Source organism: Stegodyphus dumicola, chromosome 7 (assembly GCF_044657685.1).
Source record: "Stegodyphus dumicola isolate Sdum_Otavi_A_Nest chromosome 7, ASM4465768v1".
Lineage (NCBI taxonomy): Eukaryota > Metazoa > Arthropoda > Arachnida > Araneae > Eresidae > Stegodyphus > Stegodyphus dumicola.
Window position 1 is genome coordinate 195,715,221 of NC_140774.1, and position 16,729 is coordinate 195,731,949.

General features: G+C 37.2%; 1 protein-coding gene across 10 annotated transcripts in view; it reads right to left on the bottom strand.

Annotated features, from left to right (window-relative positions):
• Positions 1-16,729, bottom strand: part of LOC118185367 (uncharacterized) — a 295,900-nt gene that overhangs the window by 91,932 nt on the left and 187,239 nt on the right. For 2 of the 10 annotated variants that reach the window (XR_015042304.1, XR_015042303.1), the window contains one exon: positions 9,745-9,985. The exons of the other annotated variants lie outside the window; for them this stretch is intronic. The gene's annotated coding sequence lies outside the window, so the exon portion shown is untranslated. The remainder of the gene's footprint in view (positions 1-9,744; positions 9,986-16,729) is intronic. 10 annotated transcript variants of the gene reach the window in all.

Here is a 16,729-nt window from a genome sequence, read left to right on the forward strand (position 1 = left end):
AGCATATGTGATGGGGAATAGCCGGTAGTCTCGTGAACAGCACTGCGGTAAGCCAGTAAAAACAGCGATAATTTCTTGTCCCAGTCCTGCTGGTTTCTGGAAACCACTAATGACAGGTTATTAAGGACGGTTCGATTGAACCTCTCTACCATGCCGTCCGACTGGGGATGTAATGGCGTCGTTTGAGTTTTGTCAATGCCGAGTAGTTTGCATAGTTCTTTGATTACTACCGAGGTAAAATTACTTCCCTGATCGGAATGTAACTGAAGAGGCACTCCGAACCTGGAAATCCAGTGCTGTATCATCACCTCAGCTACTGGAACAGCCTCTTGATCAGGAATAGGATACGCTTCATGCCACTTGGTGAAGCAATCAATGACAACGAGTATGTATTTATTGCCATCAGCAGTTCGTGGCAGAGGTTCCAAGATGCCAATGGCGATACGTTCAAACGGCGCACCTACGTTGTAACTTTGCAGCTTGCCTCGGCTGCGTTTCCTCGGTCCTTTCAGACCTGCACAGGCATCGCAACATCGGCACCCCTTTTGCACGTCATCCTTTTCATTATTCCAGTAAAAGCGATCACGAACTCTCTGTAAGGTCTTCATAATTCCAAAGTGACCTCCTGTAGGGCTGTTATGTAGTTCTTTAAGGACATCAGGAATCCGGGATGTTGGAAGTATCAGTTGCCATCCGAACGTCTTCCCATCATCCGGTTCGAATTTCGGTATAAGACGCCGTTTCGAATGTGAAGTGCCCAGTATTGTTTTGTTGTAGGACTACAGAGAGAAATGTCCTGCCAGGTAGGTTTTCTGTTTGATGACTCCATTAAATCGATTATGGGTTTAATGTCGCGGTCTTCCAGGTGGTCTTTCCTGACTTCATCATCACTCCACGGGTCTCGGTCAGCCGATGTTGATGTTATAATTTGTCTTGCGACCGGAGTCAGCAGCTCGTAATTCGCTTCCACCCTGGAACAATATCGGCAGCTTTCTGGGCAAGGTCGTCTAGACAGGGCGTCGGCGTTCCCGTGTGATGATCCCTTGCGATGACGGATAGTGATGTCATATTCTTGGAGTCTCTGTATCCACCTGGCTATTTGACCCTCAGGATTCTTGAAATTTTAAAGCCAGGCCAATGAGGCATAGTCCGTGCGGAGGAGGAATTTTCTGACGTATAGATAATGATGGAAATGTTCTACGGCTTTGACTATGGCGAGCAACTCCTTCCTGGTGACACAGTAATTCCTCTCCGGTTTAAACAGGCACTTGCTCCAGTACGCCAATACACGTTCTTGGCCGTCTATTTCTTGGGACAAAACCGCTACGACACTTTCATTGCTCGCGTTCGTGTCGACAATAAATGGTCTGTCGAGCTGAGGATACGTCAGGATTGGAGCAGATGTTAAAGCTTCCTTAAGTCGTTAAATACATCCTCGCATTCTTTTGTCCACAAGAACTTTTGCTTGCTCTCTGTCAGCTTGTGAAGGGGTCTTGCGATGGAAGACAAGTCCTTCACGAATCTCCTATAGTAGGTGCAAAGCCCTAGGAAGCTTCTCAGCTGATGGATATTTTCGGAACCTTTCCAGGATTTAACCGCTGATACCTTTTCAGGATCCGTGCGTACACCTTCTGCAGAGATGACATGTCCCAGGTAAGTCACTTCCTTTCGGAACAATTTGCATTTAGCGGGACTCAGCTTCAGATTGGCTTCTTTCGGTTTCTGAAGCACCTTCCTAAGATTTTCTAAATGTTCTCCAAAACTCTTTCCGACGATGATGATGTCGTCCAGGTATATCAGGCAGGCTTCGTAAGAAAGGCCTTTCAAAATAGTCTCCATAAGACGTTCGAATGTTGCCGGCGCATTACACAATCCAAACGGCATCACCTTGAATTGCCAAAGCCCTTGTCCCGTAGTAAATACCGTCTTTTCTCGGTCTTCAGGCTGTATTTCTACCTGCCAATACCCACTCTTTAAATCAGGTGTTGAGAACCACTTGCTTCCAGAAAGAGTGTCTAGAATGTCGTCGATTCTAGGAAGAGGCTAACTGTCTTTCTTCGTAAACTCATTCAACCGGCGATAGTCGACGCAAAATCTTGTTGAGCCGTCTTTCTTTCTGACTAGGACGATGGGAGATGTCTATGGACTTGCTGAAGGCTCGATGACATCGCCTTCTTCCATATCCTTTAAAAGTGTTTGTACCTCTTCCTGTTTAGCAAATGGTAGACGTCTTGGATGTTGCTTGATCGGGGGGGTGATCGCCGGTATCAATTCTATGTTGTGTCAAACTAGTTCGACCCACGTCAGAAGACGAGCGGGAGAAAACAACTTGAAGATCTTTAATGACGCTATCGGCAGCATTCCTCTCTTTATCGTTTAATTGTGCATTCTGCAATAACTCCGATGTAATGCTTTCTGAAGACACGGGTTCTTGGATGTTACTCTTTCTTTCAACGCTGGTTACTGGAGTACATGCAGCAACCACTTCACCTTTCTTAACAACTCTCGACTTTTCAGTTACATTGGCGACTCTCACCGGAATAACCATTTTGGATAGGTCGATGAGTGTTGAGGCTACTAGTACTCCTTTCGGGCTATTACAGCTATTGGGATATTCTATGATGCCGTAGCGGAAATTTCTATTTTGGGCTATGGATCCAGGAAGCAAAAACTCGGTTCTTGCGAGTATTGTTTTATCATCTTGAGCTATAATTTTGTGGATAGATTTAACTTCTTCATCATTAACTCCAAATAACGCTATGTCCTCAGATGTAGAATGCAATTCGTTATTTTTAAAGTCCAAGGAAAAACTGCATTTCCTTAGAAAGTCCAATCCGAGTATGCAAGAATCAGTGATGTCTGCTACATATGCCGTGTGATGGTAAGCGGCACTTCCAAACGTGATGTTAACATTTACTTTTCCGTTGATGTCGATCTTCTCACCGGACACACTCTGGAGGGTAACACAGAGCGGCGTCCGGATAAATTTGTTTCCCAGTTGTTGAGCCAAATCTTTTCGGATGATGGTAACGTTGGCTCCTGTATCTATCGTCATATTGCAGGGAACTCTATTAATATGTCCTATTATGAAAAGTCCATTACTGCCGCCTCACACTGGAGAAATCTGAAGCGCTTTAAACTGGGGCTTTTCTTTATCTGGCAACCTCCGCCCGCGAGATGGCCACTAATTAGTTTCCCTGCTGTTTGTTAGGAGCGCTCTTAACATCTGTACCCTGGGGTATTCTGCAGTTTCGTCGTATGTGTCCTTCAGCACCGTAGTTCCAGCACTTAACGGTCGGTTTATCATCACCAATATTCCATCTCAAGGCTTTCAGTTGTCTAGGTAAATCGTCTAGACGAGCGGTGACTTGATCCCTTGGCTCCTGGACTTGAGCAGCTCTGACTGGGTAGCGGTCTCGACGAGTGTCTTGCTGGGCTGCCTCGAATTTCATGGCGTACACTAAAGCGCTTTTCAAATCTTTAACATCCGCCATTCGTAGAATCTTCTGTATTTCGGGATCCCGGATGCCATCAATAAAGTACTGCAGGGACAGGATTTCCCTCGTTTCTCTCGTGCACTCCATAAAGGTGAGGTGGGACAGCCTTTCAACATCTGTGGCGAGTTCCTGGAGTGATTCGGTGGGCTTCTGTTGACGGGATTTTAATTGAAGCCTGCTGTAGTCTTTTAAACATTTCTCGCCGAAGCGCAGCTCCAATGCGCCGGATAGAGCTTCGAAGTCAAGGCTTTGGTTTTCTGGAAGCGTCTGCAGGATATCTGCTGCGTCTGCTCTCAGCGAAGCGGCGAGATGACAAGCCTTAGTTTGGGAATCCCATCCATTCGCATCCGAAACGATAGAAAATTGTGTCCTATACACTTGCCAGGAGGTCTTCCCATCATATGTAGATAGTTTCAGAGAGGGACGAGCAGGCATAGGTAAGAATTTAAAACCCTCAAAATTGCTTCCTTTTGTCGCTATGATCTTCTTTAAAGTGTCACTTTCTTTGGAAACAGCAGCAGAAACCCTTTCCTCAATTTGTTGTTGGACGGCAGAAACTCTTTGTTCAATTTGTTGCTCTACCGCAGAAACTCTTTCTTGAATTTCTCCAACTTTGTCTTCACTGAATCTATTCTTCCTTCCATAGCTTCGAACTTTTTTTTTCTATTATGCAAGTAATTTCTCTCTTCAATTCCTCTTGACCTACTTTCATTTCCTTTTTAACAGATTTCATCTCTCTTCTAACGGATTCTTCCATTTTTTCCTGAGTAGCTTCCATATTTTCTTTCATTTCTTCTTGTCCCGCTTGCATTTCTTCCTTAACGGATTCCTGGCCAATTTCATTTCTTCCTTAACGGAGTTGACGGCCCCTTCCATCTTTTCTTGGAAAGCAGTAAATGCAGTCATCATTCGCCTGAATTGTTCTTTCATCGCTCTTGTAATTGGCATTCAAAATCCCACTTCTGACACCAAAAATTTTTGCGTGCGTACGGGTTCGTTTGAATTGAATGCACAAGTCCGATGAAAAATGGACAAAATTTTATTATTATCACAATAAAATTGCTTAAATTCCCTCAGATATTCTTTCAGTATTACAATATCTCACAGTAGTTATCTATCAACTACTCAAAGGTTCAACAAAAAGTTAATTCAAAACAGCTAAAAGAAAGCTAATCCGCGAATTCGCTACAATCAACAAGAGCAGTTTTCTAAACAAAACTCTTAAAACAACAACAAGCTAACTAAAATCACTGACTAACTGAATTGAGAGGTTTTCCTCCTTTTTATAAGATTTTTAAACCGCGCGCGAGAACTTTCTGGAACTTTCTCGAAATCAAAAAGATATATTTATTTATTTAATGTTAAATGCACGTGCTCTTGTATTTTCAATTTTCCGGCTTAGCTTTCTTTTAATATTCGTCACGCGCTGCACTGCGCGGGAAATAAAACCCTTTAATTTACAATTCAACTAATATTAGCTATTTAAATACCAAATTCGTAACAATATTTTAAATTCAAATATTAATAAATTATTGTATGAAAACAACAGACCGCATGTAAAAGCTATTTAATGTTTTAAATTTTGTTCTGTTTTAAGGTATTTCTCCAGCCTTCTTAGCATGCATTCGTAGTGTAGTGGTCTGCATGCTGGGCGCGTATTTCCAGCGAGGACGTTGCTCATTTTTCATCACTCCTGCTTTAACAATAACCTAATGACTCTACAGTGGCGCCCGAACTAAAACGGTGGTGGATGATGATTCTCCACACCCAGGATTTGGCGACTGGGTCCCCTAAAACCCCAGTCGCCCTTTAAAATGGGGTATATAAGGCATTTCTCCCCACCCCTTCTTAGCATGCCTTCGTAGTGTAGTGGTCTGCACGCTGGGCGCGTACTTCCAGAGGTCCGTGATTCGATTCCCGGCAAAGGCGTTGCTCATTTTTCATCACTGCAGCTTTAAAAATAACCTAATGACTCTACAGTGTAAAACTTTTTAAATTGTCTTTCCAAGAAAAAAAAAATAATAATAATAAGCATGTATGCACCTCATTTGGTTCCCCCCCCCCAAAAAAAAAAAACATGGAATGTGCTCAATAATTTTAGACCAATATTTATATTGTTCAGCACACCATGAGCCCATGAAGATTTCCAGCAATCTCAACTTGAGATAAGCAAGATTTGATACCAGTGCTGAAAATTAAGTTTTGTACACTTTGGTATTTTCTGTAAGAATTACTCATGTTCTCAAAATTATCATCTCAACTACCACAACACAATAATAAGAACTCTGCTAAAACAAAGTAGTTTAGCATATTTAAAAATCTGATGTGTACACCACATGACTTCCTTGTACGGAATATCAAATTATACGCAGTTTTTCCTGCATTTCATTTAAAAGTTATTTCCTCGAATTTCATTAGAGATATATTTCTCATTCAATAGATTCAGTTCTCACTTCGCGACAAGGCAAGAATACATAAAATCTCAAAATATCTTTATAAAAATTTAAAAACGTAAAACACCAAGTTAATTTAAAAAAAGAATTGCATTTAAAATTAGAGTTTCTACGCAAAACCAAGCAATTCGGCCAGCTATCCGGCAAGAAGGCAGGTGTTTCGGTGCGCAAAACTGAAAGTTTACTTTTGGTCTACTCGGCAAAAAGACACTAAAGGTACAGAAACTGACTTAATTCACTATTAAGTTTCATGTGTAAAACAATTATAGCTGCTATGGTAAAAAAATTAGGCTGAGCCGCACTTCAACAACTTTTAAATTGTTGATAATTCTACAACTACTACATGCAGATTAACTAAAAACCTTAACCAGAAGATAAGAACAACATAATTCAATCATTTTTAAAGCAAAAATTGCACGTTTTACCAACATATAAGAATTTAAAAAAAAATACTGAAGGAATGTATATATATATTATATATATACTTGTGGTGCAGCCGATTGCAATCGAAAAGGGAGGTGCACAACTGCATGTTTTACCATTGCTATATACAAAATTTCAACTTTCTGAGGCTACTCATTTTTGAATTATGCGACATATATACAAACGTACGTACTTACAGACGCCACGATAAAAAATTTCTTCTGAATCCATTTTAAATTAGTTTTAGAATTCACTTGGGGAAAAACAGTCCTTTATTCTGTCCTTACGTACAGATGTCACGCAAAAACATCGCTAAATTGCATTCGATAGCGGTCAAAGTGGATATTTTCCTTGAAATATAACACCCAAAAATTTTCGCGAGTACAGTACTTTCTTTACTTCTTACAAGGAAGTAATAAAGAATTGTGTTGAATTGTGTTTTGAATTGTGTTTTGAAGAAAACGATAAAAACTAATTAAACGTTGAGTTTCTAACTCTGCTTTTACTTTTTTACAAATAGTAATAACGACTTTGAAAATAAGTTCATGATTATTTTTCGTTACACATAAACATTTATGTATATATCTACCACTTTTAAAGTTGACTGACATATATCGGGGCGCCTAATAATTTTGGCCAAAGCTGAATTTTCAAAAACAAAAAATACCAGTAGCTTTTATGACACTGTAGACTACAGATCCAGCTAATTTGCTTATCCTTAGTTAAGTACACCTTAAAACCCATAAAATCTTCGAATATGCGACTGTTGCAAGAATAGAGTTAACTTATTTATTTAAAAAGCAATTACTTTCAACTTTTTACAGCTGACTACATAATATAGCTGCATTCTGAAATAGTAATCAGAAATTTTGTGTTGCCACAAATATTTTTATAATTTAATCCGCTTTGCGACAAAATTTTTCGTCCTGTTTCCACCTTGCTCGCACAGAGGAAAACATTTTGTCGCATAATTTAATTCCATATTTAATATGTAGCTGTTATATCATTTGGAAACTACTGTGAACCAAAAATTCTAAGAATTTCATGTTAAATTTTTATTTTATTTGTAGTTGAGATCATAAAATGTATTTTATTAAAAAAATCTATAATGTTTTCGTGCATAAATTTTTTTAATATGAAAATATTCATCAGATTTTTGGTTCAGTTAGAAGATAGTGCCCGTATAAAGAATTCCATCTAATTTCAAGTATGTACCATTAGCCATTTTTAAAATATCATGCGCGCAAAGTTGAAACATGACGAAAACTTTTGTCACAAAGCGGATTAAATTACAAAAATATTTGTGGCTACACAAACTTTCTGGTTACTAGTTCCGAAAGCAGCTATATTATGTAGTCATCTGTAAAATGTTGGAAATAATTGCTTTTAAAATAAATAAAATATCTCAATTCTTGCAACAGTCACATATTCGAAGATCAGGAGGGGTTTAAGGTGTATGAGTCCCCTTAATCCCCCCTTCCCGCCTTTTATCAAACAACGGAAATTATAAAACTAGTTCTTGTAGAATATTTTAGAGAACAAAACTGTTGGAACTGTGAGTACTCGCGAATTTTTTATGAAGTGAATTATGGAGAGAAACAGACGACTTTCTTTCTCCCCTAGAGCTTACGTTGATAATCAATAGTTAATTTTATGAATTCTTTGAAAATGATAATAAACTCATCCTTGCCAGGCTGAATGCAGTCAGATTTTTATTAAATGGAACACTTTAAATGTTGTTTTTCTTTGCCTTCCCATCTTGAGATATCGTCAGTTTGCACGCAGTTTCAGGCAGTTTGTATAGAGAATGGGATGGTAGAAATTAAAAAAAAAAAAAAAAAAAAAATTATTAATGTCCTCTCGCTTACTTCAAAACACTTAAAGTATTTCGGTAACAGCTGGTAAAATATTATTTATGCTTTTAATCTAGAAAATTTCAGACTTTTCCTGCACAGTTATTATTTGCTGTCTATTTATAAATTATATACCAAAAGATATCGATGCGACTAAATTGTTCAAATATCTATTTAAAATAATAAGCCAAAAAGAATAACTATCTCGTGATCGTTCCAAATATTATAATAGAGAATACTCATAACTTGCTAATAATCAAATGAATCTGAACTCGATTTCAAAGTATGGCATTCTTTTTCGCATCAGTCTAAACCCCTTAGTTAAAAATTGCATTTCGTGTTTTTATGCCTTTATTTATAAAAAATTTCTAGGAAATTTTTTACTAGCCCAGAAGAAAATAAGGCATATTACTATAATAAAATAAAGGCATATTACTATATATATAAATAAAGGCATATTACTAGCCCAGAAGGGCTATTAATTTCATTTTGGCATTTTGTGTCGTTCGTTCACTATAAAACGGCGTTTCACTTTTCAAATTTTGGCCACTAAACATTAGAGTTCTGCATTATATTTAAAGAAATTAAATGATGAAGAATCTGCATGAATGTATGTATGTATGTATGCATGTATGTTTCTCGCATTGTGATAAAGTAACGGTACCTAGAGACATTGAATTTTGAATAATATGGTCCTCCACTCAAATATGGGCATCTGGAAGCGCCCGAATTTTGAATTTGTTTTATTATCTATTTCATTTTTCTAAAACTTTAACGAATTTTTGATTAACAAACTCCAGGATTTCAAAGCGAGCAATGGCAGCACTGTACCCCCCCCCCCAAAAAAAAAAATAAAACCACTCCAGCGCGTGAAATTGTGTCGGAAATTCTAAAAATATGCTCTTTTTAAATATTTTGTGATATTGCTGTTGAATTGAATTTTATGATTTCAGTGCGAAGAACATGATATTTAATAAATTAAAGGTAACACAGAAAACGTTAAAACACCCCTTTGGGCATAATATAAAATCTGAAAGTTTTCATATTTTTATTACTATTATTATTAATATATACAACTTACCAGTCAGTTTCATATTATAAAGCATCATTTGTAAGATTAAATCATGAGTAAATAATCCTGCTAGTTTGTAGTGTTAGGCTTACCTGGTGCAGGAAACTGGAAAAATTAACGAAATTTCGTGCTACGGATCTTTCAATTACTAGTTCGATGCGCTAGGCATTTGCAGCTAAGATCAAGCAAAGAGTGCTGCGATAGTTTATTACATTTTTCCCGATTTAAAGGGCGACTGGGAAGTGGCGCGAAATCCAGTCGAATAAGTATCAGATCCAAATGTTAGGTTAGTTATCAAATCCGAATGGGTTAGGTTAGGTTAGGGTAGGGTAGTTCATTAGGGTAAAGCAACTCGAGGGCTATGTGTCTATAGGGAGATACCTCTTAGAGGTATTTTTAAGAGAAACTCAATCAAATCCAAGTAATGTCGGGTTATAATACATTACCTTTTAGGTCCAGAATCGTTGGTAGTCAATATTAGGATTTCCGGAGTTGGAGACAGAAATAATCAATTGCACCCTCTTCAGAATTTGAACCATGGACCATCCATTTAGTCAGATGTATGTGCAACAGCACGTTTGGGGAGAATGCTATAATTCCATATAAATCACGTACTGTTGTATTGTTGCATACGTAAATGCTGTTGAATGATGTCCCGTTTCTATCAGATGTCTGTTTTAAGAGAATCTAGAAAAGAAGAAAGACTTCAGCAACAAATTATGACTGAGGATCAGAAGCGAGTATTCTATAACAGACCTGTACGTTCGTCGCGGAGATTTAGCTGCAGAAAACAGCAAACGTTGAAATGTATGCAAAGTTTATACATCATGTGACATCATCACACGTAGGTGATGCAACTGTAGTACTTGTTTTGTTCCACAACTATTAAACATTGAATGCTTCCAACATACAGTCATGGAACCCGATCAGTTAAAACTGATGGAAGATCCATTCGCCATTGGTCTGCAAAATTTCGGTTAAAAAATTTGAAGCTACACAATGGAATCCATAGACATCGTCCTTTCTCCATTGATTCAAATGAATTAAAGGTCCACCAGCGGCCGAGCGGTAAAGTCGCTGAACACTGGTAGTTCGGTCCGAGGTTCGAATCCCGCGAACGGGCTGGCTGCATGGGTGTTTTCGTGGTTTTCCTCATACGAGCCAGTTTTCCTTAAAGTTTTCTTTTGGGGGGGGTACAGTGCTGCCATTGCTCGCTTTGAAATCCTGGAGTTTGTTAATCAAAAATTCGTTAAAGTTTTAGAAAAATGAAATAGATAATAAAACAAATTCAAAATTCGGGCGCTTCCAGAGCCAGTTTACGTGTATACGAGCCAGTTTTCCTTAAAAAGTCCTCCGCGAAGGCATCCCTACCCTTAGGCAGATAGCCCTAGTGTGCTTTGCCATAATTAAATACACCACCAACACCGAATTAATTAAAAGATTTAATCAAATAAGATCCACGATAACCTGTACAATAGATTGCGTTGAATAGTTGTATTTAAATTGTGGTGTATAGTTGTTTTTGTACTGCTGATTGAGGTTGTTTAATTGTATTTGAATCTGTCGTTGGAACTATTGCTGTAGTGTATCTTCTCATATTGTTGTCATTGATTTGCATTGTCTTGGGTCCTTCTTGAAAGCGATGATAGCTCGTCACGTTTTGCGAACTTGTCCGATTGGATTGTCTTGCTCCTTTTGGTACTTCTCTTCTTCCCCTTTTCTCCGCTTTCTCATCTGAGATTTTATCCACGTCCGGATTTCTTTATGCCAGGTGCCCTTGGGCTTTAATTCTGGAACCGGCAACATTGCTCTTCGCAACGGCTCGGTCAATTATAGAGTCTAAGTCTGTACGATAGCTTAGACACTAGAGGTATACTTTTCAACTATTTCAAGGTACTTTACAATGACAGAAGAAAGTAAGGAAGCTGGGCGGGTAGGTACCTCACGAACTCACTGGTGAAAACAAAGAACGACATTTTGAAATGTGTTCTCCTTTAAACAAAATTTGACAAAAGCAAGTGTTACCTTTTGTCAATAGAAGGCACTGATCATTTCACTAGATGCTTGGCGTCAGGATTACAGATTTGGTGGATTTAGCCATGAAGGTTAGAATTCTCTTGGAATGGATTTAGCTATGCCATCGCCCGAAGCCTATGTGAAGTTCTTCGCCAGAGAGACACTTGAATTTAACGACCGGTCTAACCATAGTTTAGTTTAGTTTAGTAACGGAGGACGTGGACGCCACCTCTTTACCATTATGGTTAATTAGTTTAGCGCTACGTCCACCCTTATCTAAAGTTGACCCATGTTAGGGTTACACGAGATCCACTCATAGGGCATATTGATTAGTGTTACAAGACATAAGACATAGATATTAAAAATGGTTACATCTGTGTGAACACAGTACTTATGAGTTATGAACATAACTTTAGCAAGTGACACATAAGATTACAATTCAATAGCCTAGCAAGTAAATTTTAGCAAGTTATATAAAAAGTTTACAATTCAATACATAAAGAAGGTACAGTGGATGGACAAAAATATGGAAACACATGCATGTTTTGAAAAGAAAGATTGATTTTAATGAAATATGTAGGTGGCGCTGGCGTTTTTGACTACTGACGCCACCTATACAACTTCGTAAATGTGCTAAACAGTTCAGTTGTTGTCGGAGTAGTGTTATGTGAGGTTGTCATTGCATTATGTCAGAGTTAACAGACTTCCAACGTGGGCAAATTGTTGGAGCACGTATGGTAGGTGCTTCCGTAAGCAAGGTAGCCGAGGTGTTTAGTGTTTCAAGAGGTACTGTATCGAAGATTTATTCCGCATATTTGAAAAGCGGAAAAACATCATCTGCTAAATCACAGCGCGGACGAAAGTGTGTCCTGAGTGATCGTGACAGACGATAATTAAGGGCAATTGTGACGAAAAATAAGAAGACCACAGCTGCAAAAGTTACTGCTGAAATGAATGTTGTGTTACCGAACCCTGTGAGTACCAAAACAATTAGAAGGGAGCTTCATAAACAGGGAATTGCTGGCCGTGTTGCAATTGAGAAGCCACTCATCAGTGATGCTAATGCCCGTAACAGGAAAAGGTGATGTTTAAGTCATAAAGCCTGGACTATAGAGCAGTGGAAGCGAGTAATATGGTCTGACGAGTCTTCTTTCACATTGTTTCGCACTTCTGGCCGAGTTTACGTCTGGAGAACGCCATCTCAAGCCTATAATACAGACTTCTTGTTGCCAAAAGTGAAACATGGCGGGGGTTCTGTTATGGTTTGGGCAGCCATATCGTGGTTCTCTGCTAGCCCCATGATAACTGTGTCAGGGCACATGACTGCCAAGACTTATGTGAACATTTTGGCCGATTAATTTCATCCCATGGTACAAACTTTGTTCCCCGATGGTGATGGTGTCTTCCAAGACGACAAAGCCCCTGTTCACACAGCTCACATTGTCCAGGACTGGTTTTCTGAGTACGAGGATGAGTTGTCCCATCTCCCCTGGCCACCACAGTCACCAGACCTGAATATTATCGAACCTTTGTGTTCTACATTGGAACGGAAAGTGCGTTCTCGTTATCCACCGCCAACATCGTTATCTGAACTTGCCACTGTTTTGCAGGAAGAATGGTATAATATTCCCTTGGCAAACATACAGGAACTGTATTTATCCATTCCGAGAAGACTGCAAGCTGTTTTGGATGCCAACGGGTTTCCTACACCATATTAAGCAAAGAAACATGTTTTTTTTAAAGGTGTTTCCATATTTTTGTCCAACCCCTGTATATCATACATAATGATTATATTATACTGTTGTGCTTGGTAAGTGACGACATTGTTAACATGAATTTACTAATGCAAAATTTAACATTTAAACTCAGTATACAAAAACCGAAGAACATACAAATGCTTCTATTTCATACATTGCCAATTTAAAAATTTATAGTGGAGAAGTATAAAAATGCTTAGATTTCACATAAGTCTCTAATTATTCTGAATGTCATTGTTAACTTTTATATTACAGCTTATTACTAAAGATACAGTTATTATATTAAAATTGGATATTAATACAGTTAAATGAATAATTGCACTTAAGAGTATAAATACACTATAAAAATATTAATTCTATACAATTTCTAAAATACAATGATTCAAAACAATGATTATATGCGAATATTAAAACAATGATTCACTATAAATATACAATGATTCGATACAATTACTTAAATTAATGATAATACTATTCATATTATTAATCATATCTGCCTTGTTGATATCAAAATAATAATTTTTTCATAAAAACATCGCATTAGAAGGGTGGAAAGAATATGAGGCCTTAGGCGATAAAGACTGTCTAAGACAGGGATGGGCAAACTACGGCCCGCGGGCCAACTCTCGCCCGCTGGAAGGTTCTATCCGGCCCGCGGATACAATTTTAATTTGCCGGTCCGAGGCACATTAAAATAAATATATGTATTTGTATATTATATATCCATCTCCTTTTCTATTTTGTTTAAATATTTTTTTTCTTCCTTTTTTTCAAAGGATTGATGATCTTTTTACTTTCTCTATTTTTGTTCTACGAAAGACGGAAATAGCAAGCACAGACAGCTTTCAATTAGTAAAGTGCTTTAAAAGCGAAAGTTCTTTGTTAGTTACAAGGAGGTTAGAATAGAAGGAGGGAGGGTTCGCAGTTTCCTCCACTATCAGGGAATGAAACTCTACCGAACAAGCGACGTCCATGTTTGTAACTTCAAAACATTGCATTACGGCAGCGAAACGTACGTGTTTTTTAAGCTATTCCGTGCATGTGTTTTCCACTAAAAATATGTAAAATTCATAATGAAATACTTCGCTATTGTTAGTTTTTTGTTTTAAAGTTATAAAAATGATATCAATTTACTACGTACAGAAAATCATTAATAAATAGTTCGAAATCTAAAAGCATGTGCATAACATTAAAGCCTTTAAAAATAATGTTTCTGCATATTTCAAGAATTTGTTTAGGTTTTATTAGCAACCTGTTGGGTGTACTTTACAGTTTTTCCTTTAAGAAGTGATATTTCTGATTTATTCACAATATTGTAATTTATTAAAGAATCATTTAAAATATATTTAACCCCTAAAAAATAGTCACAGGTTGCATTTTTTTAAATGAAAGTTTTAAATAGATTCTTTTCACAACCAACAACCTTATAACAAGAAAATAAATACTAATAAAATAAAACAGATTTATGTGAATTCAGTGATTTCAGTTTATGCGCGTTTCATATTTATGAATCTCAAAGAAATTGCCTTGAATTACAGAAATATACCTATACCTATATTTTTGGATACATCTTTCCACAGTTTCAGTTTGTAAATAGTTTACTTACTTTTATCGCTATCCTGCCCACAAATTTGTAAATTTATGCAAAAAAATTTTAACAATAGAAAAATTAGTTTATCTTGTTCAAGTGCACAAATTATATTCTTAACAGTTCAAAAAACTTTAAAATGAATAATAATTAATACATAAAGAAACGCATTACTTTATTTAACACCTTTACAATTCATAAAAATAATAACAATTGGTGTCTTACTTTTCATAAAAATTATCAAACGAATTACCTAAAACGTTCAAATTATGCAGTTTAAATCCTAGCATACATCATTGTATGTTAAGGAACAAAGATACCAGCTACAAACAGAAACATTAAAATGTATTTAACATATTTTGATTCTTATTAAGTCCTTTTTTTCACATCTGGGAAGAAAACAACATGACATTGTGATATTTTTTACCATAGTTATCAAATTACATAAAAAAAGAAAGTCAATACTTACGCGTGAAAAGTAATCCCAGGAATCTTTTTCGAAAATCTGTTTGTGCATCCATATACAACACAAGCTGACATGCTTCAAAAAGAACAGAAAAAAATATTGCAATTACAGACTTCCTTGCACAAGTCAGAGTGATAACAGGAACATGACCGCCAAGCTTCACCGTTTGAGTTGAACCTTCCCTCCTTCTATTCTAACCTCCTTGGTTAGTTATAGCTGTAGATGGCTCCAACAAATGTTATCTCTTTCTCGGGGAGCAGACATATGGGAATCCAATATAGGTGAATTGTGGCAGACGGTATTTTAAGCTCCAGCCAGCGGCTTTTTCTTTTGGCGTGAGTTCTAATAGTATTTGATTGCGTATGGAAAGATTGCGGACATATAGCATCATTTTGAATAGTGGTGAAATTATTAAAATTATAGCTTAGCTAGTGCTTGTTTGGGTTATTCGTAAAATATTTCAACCCCAAAATGGCTACCGTAAAGTTGATTCATAGTGCCGTGCTTTTAATGATGAATGGACCTGGAAATATTGTTTTAGAGTTATAAAAGATAAACCAGTGTGTATCATCTGCAATGAAGTTGTAGCAGTCTTTAAAGAATATAACATTTCCCGTCATTTCACATCTAAGCATAAGAATTCCATTTACGAAGTAATGTCCGAATATGAAAGAAAACAAAATGCAGAAAGTCTTTGTAAAAAATTTTTTCAGGCCGACAAAATTTTTTCAAGAAAGTAAACAGTATCCAAGAAGCAGCTACACATGCAAGTTACATTGTAACGTACAATATTGCTAAAAATAACAAAGCTCTCAGTGATGGTGAGTTCATTAAATAATCCATGCTCCAAATTTGTAATAGACAATAAAAATACTCTTGAGACTGTAAGCTTAACTCGAAAAACGGTGACTAATGGAAGACATCGATAAAAATTTGACTCCACAATTAAAGATTGGCCAGTTTAAATTTTGCTCCATAGCTATGAATGAAAGCACTGATATAAATGATACTGCTCAGTTAGTATTATTTATAAGAGATGTTAATGAGAACTTTCTTTGAAATTACCGAGGAACTGGCGTGCATGCGTTCTTTAAAGGGAACTACAACGGGATGTGATATTTTTCCTGAATTTCAGAAAGGGCTTTTACCTTTGAAAGTGCCTGTAACAAATATGTGTAATATTGCAACCGATGGAGCACCAAATAAGACAGGAAAAAAATCTGGATGTCTTGAACTCTTTAATCAAAACTATGCTAGGAACAATGCTGTTTTTCTACATTGTATTGTACATAAAGATGCTCTGTGTAAATCTGCTTTGAATATGAAACCGGTGCTTGATGTAGTCGTAAAGTTTCTAAATACTATTCGATCTCGTGGGCTTACTCACAGGCAATTTCGAGATTTTCTTCAATTCGTCCAATCTGATGTACACGAAAGTAAGATGGTTTAGCGCAGGATGTTTTCGAGCGAGTTTGGGAGCTGAAAGAAAAGACGACATTGTATCGTTCTTCCACGAGAAACAGTGTTCTACGGAATGCGAAATGTTAGAAAATACAATATGGCTTTCGGACTTTGCATTTTTCACTTATCTTCTTTGTAATATG